Here is an 11,541-nt window from a genome sequence, read left to right on the forward strand (position 1 = left end):
TAGACAGACCTGCGCAGATAATAACATGCACAAAAACAAGACAGAGCAAAACCAAGCAACAATATACAACAAAACAACAACAACAAACCAGTGACAAAAAACAAAACAAAACACAAGAAAGAAAAACTTGTAGTTAGTTCAAGGATCGTTTGTTGGCTTTTAGGAGTGTTTTCCAGTCCAGTCTGTTGGGGCACCACATCCTGGTCCCAACGTCCACCTTCAGCATTCCCTGGGGACCTCGCCGCTCCATTCTCTTGCTGTTCCGCTGCGCCCCACCCCCACCCCATTGCTTTGCCTCTGTGTGGCGGGAATTCTTTTACTTTTATCTTCTTTTGCTGCTTCCTGAATCATGCAATATTTTGCCCATAGAACCCGTCAGTATTGCAACTTTAGGCTTGGATATTTTCTTTAGTTTTTTTTACATGGTTCAAGAGAATTCTTCAGTATTCTTATATTTAGATGCACTGATCCAATCTTTTTAAAAAACTCTTCAACTTCAAGTCTACCCCTGTCTCTTGAATGGTAGCGTAGATGATTCTGGTCTCCCTAGTTGAAGGTGACCAGACTCCCACTTTTGGTGGGACAGTCCCAATTTGTAACAATTTGTCCCGCATCCCATGGCGTTTTAAAAAAGTCCTGATTTTTGGAAAGAATGCATGACAAGCTAGGGAACGGGAAGGGAATATACGGTTTTTGGCTGCCATGTGGCTATTTCGCCAGGATATGAGTTTTATATTATTTTTGTTAATTTTATAATGTTAAACTTTAATAATAACAAATAATTGTTGAGAACTGATTATCGAGAACTGCTTATCAAAGTTCGCACTGTTGATCAGTTGTTAGAATTCGACCACCATTGTTTGAACTTAATGAACAGTGGCATTTTTTGGCATTGGCAACGATGAAAACATTTTGTAACTGTCTCTCAGACGATATACATCGTACTGCATGCTAGTGCTAGTTAAACAAGTGATGTCAACAAATCAGCTATTCAGATAATTTAGGTAAGTAATTTATTTATTTCATAAATACATAAATTTTCTTGAATTTAGCAGACAGTACTGGAATGATGTGCAAAAATAATTTGATCCTATTACTCAAAATTTCCCATATTTCCAAAAATGATCTTTTAAATGAGGTATCATTATTAAAAAATATATTGATAAGGAAAAGGTTAAATCTTGGGCATCAGCAAAAATCACAATAGAGAACAAATGGTTAGAAATATTTCATCATTTTGAAACAAACCATGTTCCATACAATAATGCACTAAAAATTGTGGAATATGCACTGTCCTTACCAGGAACTAATGCTGTGACTGAATGCGTTTTTTCTACGGTAAATAAAGTGTGGACATCAGAAAATTCACAATTAAGTGTTGAGACTTTGAGAGCCATTTTATGTGTGAAATATAATTTAACAAATTCTTGTGAAAAATTTCATGACCTTTTAAACAATGACAGCAATCTACTAAAAAAAATTCACTCAAATGAGAAATATGCCAAAGAATAAAATAATATTATACGTAATTTTTTAATGTGTTGTATTTGTAAATTGTACTTATGTTGAAATTTTAAAAATATACTACAATACTATTTTTGTGTTCTCTGAAAATTTTTGTTGCTCCGTATAGACCAAATTTTTATTTGAGAACCCTTCTTCCACCCCACCCCCACCACCCCCTGTCAGTGGTGTCCCGCTTTACCAATGTTAAAATCTGGTCACCTAGTTACATGTCTTTCCTTCAGCCTTTTAACATTGGCACGTGTGCTGTCTTTTTAAGTTAAATAAATAATAGAAAATAAGTAAAGTGCTCTGAGACTTCAGAAAAATTTGATTTTAGCAACGGTACCTTTTCATCTTGTAACTTACTCTTTCCTGCATTGGGTGTAGTTCTTTTCAGTAAACTTCCACAATATAAAACCTGATCAAAAATGGCATCCTGCTCTCTTTCCTTTGGTGACACCGACTGACAGTCATAATTGTTATATAGCTACTGGGTCCTGGAAGAATGAGAGAAGCAACATGAAAGAGAGGGAAGGTAAGTGTGATTTATGCATGAGGATATGGAAGAGGAAAGGTTGAGGCCTTGGCAGAGGCCAGGAGGACATCAAATAGGATGGACGTAAAATTGAAGGCAACAAGATTTTCCAGTAAGAGTTGCAAAACAAGGACCTGGAGATGTATGCTGGCGCAGGCTTCTTGGAAGGATTCAGCAAGAGTAGATGGTAAACATTTAAAGGGGACAAAGGAGGTTTGTTTTAAAAATAGTAAAGCAGTAAGACATTTCTTAAGATTGGAGTTGAAGAATTAAGTTTCCAATTGGTTGTTGCCATTTTTCTTTGAAAAAAATACCTGTGCACGCCCCCCCCCCCCCCACTTAAAAATAAATAAAGGCAGCAAGGAAGTGGCAGGGACCCATTGTTTTGGCACAGAAGAGTTGGTGACTGCTGACATGGAGCCCTGGTGGCTTAGTGATTACATGTTAGGTTGCGATCTGCAAGGTTAGCAGTTCCAGACCACTAGCCTTTCACAGGAGAAAGATGGGGCTTTCTACTCTCATCAACAGTTATATTCTTGGAAACCCACAAGGCAGTTCTACCCTGTCCTGGAGGATCACTATAGGTCAGAATTGACTTGATGGCAATGAGTTTAAAAAAAAATTTTTGACAAATGGATGTAATCCTCATCATGTTGCCTGTCAGAATATTTTCTTTAAACATGACCATTGAGGTGGAAAACTCTTCATTTGCTTTGCTTCTCACATTTGTGCCTTCCAAAAATGGGGGGGTTCCGTTTATGTATGGACTTGAGACTGATCTGAGAAGTAGACCAACTGGATCACCTCCGAATCTTGATTTAGTTCTTTCCTCTTAACCCTTCCCCCTGTTCTGCATTGCCCAAATGTGGACAGCCTTTCATGGACAGAGACTGGGGTGAGCCACGGGGGACAGTTTTCATTTTCCATAATTGTGGATTTGATCTTACCTTTACTCGTGAAAGAACTAGCAATTAAACCCATTGCCTCGGATTTGAATTCTGACTCCTAGGAATCCTCTAGAACAGAGTAGAACATGCATTGGAGTTCCAAGGCTGTAATCTTTGCTGAAGCATGTGGGTTCATCTTTCTTCTACAGAACAGCTGGTAGGTTCAAACCATTGACCTTTTGGTTGAGAGCTGAGTACTTGACCATTGCACCACCAGGAGCAATTAGAACCGTTAATTAATTTTCATTACTACATTGACATTGTGCATCATTTATTGCAAATAAGCTTTATACATTATTAAACAGGCATCAATGACTTCCCAGTTTATGATATTGCACATTTTTATTATCCACTTGGTCATTTGTTCCACTAAAAGCCATTGAGGGGAAGTTAATTAATCTCTAGTCTTAGTTAGGCAGGCACACGCATTCTTATGCTTAAAGACAGTGCCCTCCAAAACACTCATGCTTTTCAAATATGAATGAACTGCTTAATACTGGATTGCAGCTTTCCTTTGTTAATAGCCTACTTAAGCGATAGCTGTTTTGGCAAAATAAATTATATATTTCCTTTGTTGTTGTAAAATATAGAATAATAGAAACTCTTGCTCGGAAGGGATGTTCAAAGTAGTTGATATGATCCTTGTCTGGAGGCCTCTGGTGGCCTAGTGGTAGAGTTCTCACTTTTAATGGAGCCAGACCTAGGCTTTGATTCCCAGCGGGCCTTAGTGCAGCCATCATGTTACTAGGTTGCTGAACAGAATTCAGAATCTCCAAACTAAAACAGGTCAAAGCCCTGATGATCTGCTTCGGAAATTCAGCCAGTGAGAAAGAACCCCATCCCATTGGGCAGGAGTCTGCATGAATTGAGTGAGTGATTCCGAGGCAGTTAACTATAGCAACACCCCGGTCCAACCATCCAACTATTGCTTAAGAAGTTGCAAAAGTGTTTTTTCCAAGTAGGAGATCATCAGGTTCATATTTGAGAGCTCCCAGATGGGGGACACTTAGTGTACCCTCAAATGTAAGCCTCTACTTTGTCTTAGACCAGAGGTCTTAATGTGGAGCCCTGCAGTCTAAGTCTGATTCCCCCCCCCAGCCCCCACCAAGAGTTTTTTTTTCCTTTTTGCTCTTTTTTAAAAGTTTTATTTATTTATTTTAAAATCATTTTATTGTGAGCCATACACCTCTTATCACAATCCATAGATACTTCCTGTGTCAAGCACATTTCTATATTTGTTGCCATCATCATTCTCAAAAACATTTGCTTTTGCCCAGACCAGCAGAGGCAGCAGCCGGAGCAGCCGCAGCCTGCGCCCTTGCCCACCCTGGGGTCTCTTTCCCACTTCCTCCTCCGGCTGTCCACAGGCCCCCCCTCCCCTTCCTGCCTGCCCCTATTGTTCTACACACCCCCCTCGGCTCTCCCGACCTCCTGCCATCCCCCTTCCAGCCCACTCCCCTTTCCCCCCTCAGTCGCCTCGCGCCTGCAATGACCAAAGACTTGTCAAAGTCCAGCTCCCCAGAACACTGCTCGACATGGACACCGGTGTGATTGAAGGTGGATTAAATGTCACTCTCACCCTCCAGCTACTTATGTATGGAAAGGAAATTAGCAGTATCATCTGAAAAAAGGAGAATTGGTTAAGAAGATGCACGAAGAGAGTGGTGCATGTAGCAACATCTCAGAAGGAAATTGTCCTGAGAGAATTATCACTTTGGTTGGACCCCACTAATGCCATCGTTAAAACCTTGGCTATGATCATTGACAAACTGGAAGAGGACACCAGCAGCTCTATGACAAATAGCACAGCTGCAAGTAGACCCCTAGTCACCTTGAGGTTGGTGGTGCCTGCTAGTCAGTGTGGCTCTCTCTTGGGGAAAGGTGTTTCCCAAATCAGCGAAATTCAGGTCCAGGTGGCTGGAGATATGCTTCCCAACTCAACTGAGCAGACCATCACTATTGCTGGCATTCTGCAATCCATCATTGAGTGTGTCAAACAGATCGGCATGCTCATGTTGGAGTTCCCCCCACAAGGGTGTGAACATCCTGTACTGACCCAAGCTGTCCAGTTCTCCAGTCATCTTTGCAGGTCGTCAGGCCTATACCATTCAAGGACAGAATGCAATTCCATAGCCACATTGGACCGAGCTGCACCAGTTGGCAATGCAATAGTCTCATTTTCCTATGATGCATGGCAACACTGGATTCAGTGGTTTGGATGCGTCTGCTCAGACTACTTTTCATGAACTCACCATTCCAAATGATTTGATTGGCTGCATAATTGGGCGTCAAGGCACCAAAACCAATAAGATCCGTCAAATGTCTGGGGTGCAGATCAAAATTCTGAACCAAGTGGAAGGATCTACTGATAGGCAGGTTACCATCACTGGATCTGCTGCCAGCATTAGCCTGGCTCAATGTCTAATCAATGTCAGATAAACCGAGTCACCTCAATCAGTTTTGATGATTCCCCGTGTGCACTTGCCCATCATCACTATCAGGAGTAGAGAATTGGAATCAAGGATTTTGAGGAACCTAAGGATGCATGAAAAATTAATAAAAGAGCTTAAAAAACAAAAAAAAAAACCATATTTGCTTTCTACTTGAGCCCTTGGTATCAGCGCCTCATTTTTTCCCCTCCTTCTACACCCCCTTCCTCATGAACCCTTGATAATTTATAAATTATTATTTTGTCATGTCTTACACTGTCAGTGTCTCCCTTCACCCACTTTTTCTGTTGTCTGTCCCCCAGAGAGAGGGTTATATGTAGATCCTTGTGATCGGTTCCTCCTTTCTACCCCATCTTGCCCATACCCTCCTGGTATCACTACTCATTATGGGTCCTGAGGGGTTTATCTGTCCTGGATTTCCCGTGTTTCCAGTTCTTATCTGTACCAGTGTACATCCTCTGGTCTAGCTGGATTTGTAAGGTAGAATTGGGATCATGATAGTGGGGGTGGGGGGGGGAGGGGAAGCATTAAATAACTAGAGGAAAGTTGTATGTTTCATCCTTTCTATACTGCACCCTGCCTGGCTTGTCTCTTTCTTTTGACCCTTCTTTAAGGGGATGTCCAGTTGCCTACAGATGGGCTTTGGGTCCCCACTCCGCACTCCCCGCTCAGTCTCACTGATAAGATTTTTTGTTCTTTGATGCCTGATAACCTGATCCCATCAATAGCTCGTGATCACACAGGCTGGTGTGCTTCTTTCATGTGGGCTTTGTTGCTTCTGAGCTAGATGGCCACTTTTTTACCTTCAAGCCTTGAAGACCCCAGATGCTGTATCTTTTGATAGTTGGGCACCATCAGCTTTCTTCACCACATTTGCTTATGCACCTACTTTGTCTTCAGTGATTGTGTCAGGAAGGTGAACATCACAGAATGCCAGATTACTAGAACAAAGTATTCTTGCATTGAGGGAGTACTTGAGTGGAGACCCAATGTCTGTCTGCTACCTTAATACTTAGCATATGTACATAGATCTATTTCCCTATTGTTATAAATACACTAAATATATTTACATATGTACATGCCTGTATTTAGACTTCTGTAAGTGCCCTTTGCCTCCTACTTCTTTCCTCTATTTCCTTTGACTTTCCTCTTGTCCCACTATCATTTTCGGCCTTCATTGGGCTTTGAGCATTTCCTCTCAGTTACATTGCCCTTGATTAAGTCCCACCAGGCTGCCTACGCCCTCCTCACCATAGATTTTAGATCACTTATTGTTCCCTTGTCCCTGGGTCTGTTAACACCCACTTTCCGGTGTCTCCCCCTCCCACATTCAACCATAGGTCCCATGATTGTTTATCCCATCTATCTTCCCCAAGTGTTTTATTGGCATATAATTTATATACCATACAATTCAGTAGTTCAATCTCTCAATCATATCAAGGAGAATTGTACAGTCACTACCACATCAATCTTAGCGCCTTCCCCCCATCTCCCTTTTTATTGTGACACACCCACCAGGTAGTCGTAGTCTTCTGAACATGCTGCAAACGTCTGATCTCTGCAACAATTTAAGATAAAATGAGAGATATCCTATTTCCGAAAGTTAATGTCTACCTTTACTAAAATTCTACTAAAGAGTTTGATGAAAATTATTCTCTGTGAGAATATTACAAATATAAACGCCTTTAAGTTATTTTATGTATCATAGGCCTACTAATAAAATTCCTGATCTTGAGACTATATGGCATCAGGTTTTGAAGAAAGCTGAGCTCCACCTGCAAACTGGTCAAGCATTTTACTTTTCTTCGACATTTTGTCACGGTTCTATTTCTCTACTCTTTCATATTTTAGCATTAAGGTTTTTTACTGCTTTTATATGTTTATGAATTCACACCATATAAAGCAGATGACAAATTTCACTTCCATCAGTGAAGGTGTCCTGGAACCTTTACATTCAACCAACTAGTGTCAACAGATTAATTTGTAACTACATATTAACTAAGAAATAAGTACTATATTGTGCTAGTTGAAAGATTGACTGCGGAGCAGGGCTGCTGGGGTTCTGATGCTAGCATTGCTCCTCATCCGTGGCTTGAAGACATTGGCCAGTCCTGGAACTTGTCTGTACCTTGGTTTCCTCTCGGACTGTGTGCAGAGAGCAGGCAGAGTCTGGCCTCTCTTGACTATATATATATAGAGAGATGCAGATAGACAGACAGACCGACACACAGACACTGCTTTCGCTATGCTTCCCCTTGACGCCAAGCCCTTTGTAACTTAGCAAAAAACCTGTATAATTGGATCAAAGATACTAGGTAGATTTTTTTTTCTTTATTAATACAGTATTTATTTGTCTTCCCTCTGTTAAACCCTGAGCCCATTTCTTTCCCCGGGCTGCCTGGGGGAGGTGCAGGGAAAGCAACATGTAGGGCAGACGAGACGTGGGACAGAGAACTATGGGAGGTGAAGCAGGCTCCTTCACAGGGCGAAGAGGAGGAGGAAGGCCACCATCAGGCAGAAAAGCCCCATGGCCTCCGAGAGGGCAAGGCCCAGGAGGGCGTAGGAGAAGAGCTGCTGCTTCAGAGAAGGGTTCCTGGCATCACCAATGATGAGCTCCCAAACCCAGTCCCAGCCAGCTCCAGAGCCTGCTGCTCCAACTGTGGCAACCCCAGCCCAGTGAACTTGGCGGCTGTGTCAGTGCCCTTTGAGACGGTGCTGGGTTGAAAGCTGTGACTAGGGATGAGTGAGGTCAGGGAACGTGGGGCTGCCAAGCTGCTGAAGCGCTCGTCTGTCAGTGTCTCAGGCCGTTTCTGCACCAACCCAGACAGTGGTCGGCTCAGAGCTGGGAGGTGCTCCTGACCAGGGAAGGGGTGGAGACGAATTTGGCGCGGGCATACATTTTTAGGGGGTGAGGGGCAGTAGCAGGTGAGCTGTTCCTAGTGCAGAGAAGACAGAGAGCGATACTAGGTAGATTTTTAAGTGCTTTTAACTCATGTCTGAAATATTCAAACTTCATTGGATAATTTATGTTACTTCTGTAGACTGTTCAATGCCAAATACAATCTTATGCCATAATCAGTTCATAAAATTAAAAAAAAATTGTATAAACATGATAGAAACATTAGCAACAATAGCAACAAAAAACATAACAGCCTTTAAATTTTCATTCCTGACATTTTATTTTGGTTTCAGTGAAAATTTACAAAGCAAATGTTTCCTATTCAACAGTGGTTTCACAGAATGTTTTGTGACATTGGTTGCATTTCTCCTGTGCGTCAGCATTCTTCCCACTTGCACCCTGGGTTTCCCACTTCCCTTTTCCCTTCCCCTCTACCTTTGGAATTTTACTTTTGCCCTTTAGTCTTGGTGCAGTTGTGTCCTCATGGGTGGTGGTATTCACTTTATAGAACTGCTTGTTATTTGGCTTAAAGATAGTCTCTGGGAGTAGGTTCATTTCCAGGTTTGAAAGTTCCTAGTCTTGGGGTCTGCCAGTCCCCATCAGACCAGTAAGTCTGGACTTTATTGTGAATTTGAATTATAGTCTACGATATTCTCTCATTTTTGTCTGGGACCTCTTATTACAATCCTGGTCAGAGTTCTTGGTAGTGGTAGGTAGGCACCAGCTAGTTTTTCAGGTCTCAGGTCAGTTGAGGCTGGGGTTCATGAGGTCTATTAGTCCTCATGAACCTTGAGTTGTTTTTCTTCAGTGTTCTTTGTTCTAGTTGGGAAGAGACCAATATTTGTATTTTAGATGGCCAGGCCCCCAGTTGATATTCACCAAATTAGGATATAGAACTTTATTTTTGTGAACTATGTTATACCAGTTGACCTGGATGTCCCCTAACTCAGGCATGAAAAGTATTTGGTTATAGTTAAGATGAATCCCTGACTGTGCCCGCTATGCGTTGTGTTATATACATGGGCATATTAGTAGGACATACACATACGAATACCAGAGATATTCGTGTATAAGCTGAGTTTTTCAGCACATTTTTAACGCAGTTTTGTGGTAAAATTAGGTGCCTTGGCTAATATTCGGGTCGGCTTATACTAGAATATATATGGTATGTATGTAGCCAACACCCTTTGCCGCCTGTCCTGTATATGCATGAGGTTGTACTTCCACAGGTCATCCCACCCCTGTTCAGTTTGTGTATATACTTGTAAATTATTCTTTGTTATTATTGACTTATGACTCAGAATTCTGAATTTTAAAAATACTTGATACTAAATAGCTTTGTGACTTTGCAGTTGTAATGGCCCCTAAAAGAAAGGCTACATATATAAAATGAGTATAACCTTTGCTTTGTCATTTGGGTGGAAGGGAGGATAAAACAAATGCTGTCCAGGCAACCCCTGCTGGGGTCTGAACATCTCACTTAGTTACAAATCAACCACCATAAAGCCCGTTATTAAAAAATAAACATAATAAAAGGTACTGCTTTGCTCTGCACATCAAAACATTATTATTAACAAAGCAGTACTATGTTACAGGTCTTTTAATATCTCTTGAAGTTAAAAACATTTTTATGCACAGAGAGGTATGCTATGGAGACAAACATTTACCTGATTGTCATTGCATATGAACTTTTCCATTCATGTACAAATTCAACTTAAAGACTTTGACCAGAACCCGCTTGTAATCCAGGTTTGCCTGTATGAAACAAGTGATGTCTCAATTACGATAGCAGTTTGTGATTCACTGACCACAGACTCAGTCATCTTTACCAGACCTTGGCCTGTACAGCACTGCAGGTGATTGAATTTGCCGTGTGTGTGTGCTACTAGGTTTTGGTCGGAGTCATCGTAATGATGGCCTTGTGGTTCTAAAACACAGACTGTCTGGCTTATAAATTTCTGTGTTTACTTATAATTGCTATCTTGGGAAAAATAAGAGTGTTTTCAAAAGTGGCCATACCTGTAATGTCTTGTTGCTGGGGATCTAAAATTGAACTAGTAAATTTGTATTTTAGTTACCTTGTTTATGCTTTGTAAACTAGACATTTGTTAGTTTTTTTGATGTTTGTGTACAATAAAATTTTTTATCCCAGGAATAGTAAAAATATATTGCTAAAAAAATCATGGAAACAGTCCGGGTTGACTAGAGAAACAAATTCATAGATACTCATGTGTATATGAGAAAATTTTATATGAAAGAGCAATTGTACATTAAGAAAGCATCCCAGGCCAGTCCAAGTTTATAAGTCCGATATTAGCCCTTATGTCCGATGCTAATCTGTAAATCCTCTTCAGACTCACAAAACTCTTGCAATGATGCCCAATGCAGGATGATCATAGGCCAGTGGGTGGGAAGTTTTGTGGATCCAGTGGTGTTACACGCATCTCAGTGCTGGCAGGGGTCTCCACGTGGCTTCTCCAGCTCTGGGGCTCTGGCTGCCATCAGCCTGTCTTCATTTGGCTTATCAACAAGAATGTCTCCCAGAGACTGAGCGTGTGTCCAGCCTCCAGTGAGCTTTTTATCTCCTTATTGTCTCTAAATGAGGTCAGCAAGCTGGGACCTGATTGACAGGCTAACGTCCACCCCTTCACTCTTAATCCTCTCAAATTGACAACATTATGTAACTATCACAGAAACCTTCATGCAATTGAAAAACAAATCAAATAATGAAGCTGTTGTTTCTTGACACACCCCTTCACCTAGGTCTGTACACTCACGAGGGCTGTGTGTGCATTTCTCTCTAGTCTGTGCTCTTTGGTTCCCACCATGTCAAAGTGGCAGTTTTGGCATCCCCAAAGAATTTAAATCTTATTCTTCTAACGTGTTCTTTGAGTTTTGGGAAGAAAAGCAAGTCTGAAGGGACAAGATCAGGGCTGTAAGGTGGATGTGGTAAGGTTTCCCAATGAAATTCTCATAGGACAGCCCTTACCACCCTCAAAGAATGTGCAGGCACATTGTCAGGTGAGAAAAAAAATCTGTGCACCTTTCCTAGCTTATTTTCTCATCATGCAGTTTTCTCATTTCATAAAACTTATTCCAATTTAGCCTCTTGATCATCCTGTGTCCATTAGGAAAAAAATCTTAGCAAGATTGCCTCCGTGGGAAATAGAGGAAAGAGCTGGGAGGCAAAGGGTATTTATAGAG

The 11,541-nt window shown here is 41.3% G+C and overlaps 1 protein-coding gene and 2 pseudogenes across 1 annotated transcript in view; 2 read left to right on the plus strand and 1 right to left on the minus strand.

Moving 5' to 3' along the window:
- TRAPPC10 (trafficking protein particle complex subunit 10) overlaps positions 1-11,541 on the plus strand; it is an 89,405-nt gene that overhangs the window by 11,176 nt on the left and 66,688 nt on the right. The window lies entirely within an intron of this gene.
- LOC101645453 lies at positions 4,497-5,427 on the plus strand (annotated as a pseudogene).
- Positions 7,917-8,388, minus strand: LOC101645779 (annotated as a pseudogene).

Source organism: Echinops telfairi, unplaced genomic scaffold (genome assembly GCF_000313985.2).
Source record: "Echinops telfairi isolate 266 unplaced genomic scaffold, ASM31398v2 ScPeMD7_7469;HRSCAF=8507_0, whole genome shotgun sequence".
NCBI lineage: Eukaryota > Metazoa > Chordata > Mammalia > Afrosoricida > Tenrecidae > Echinops > Echinops telfairi.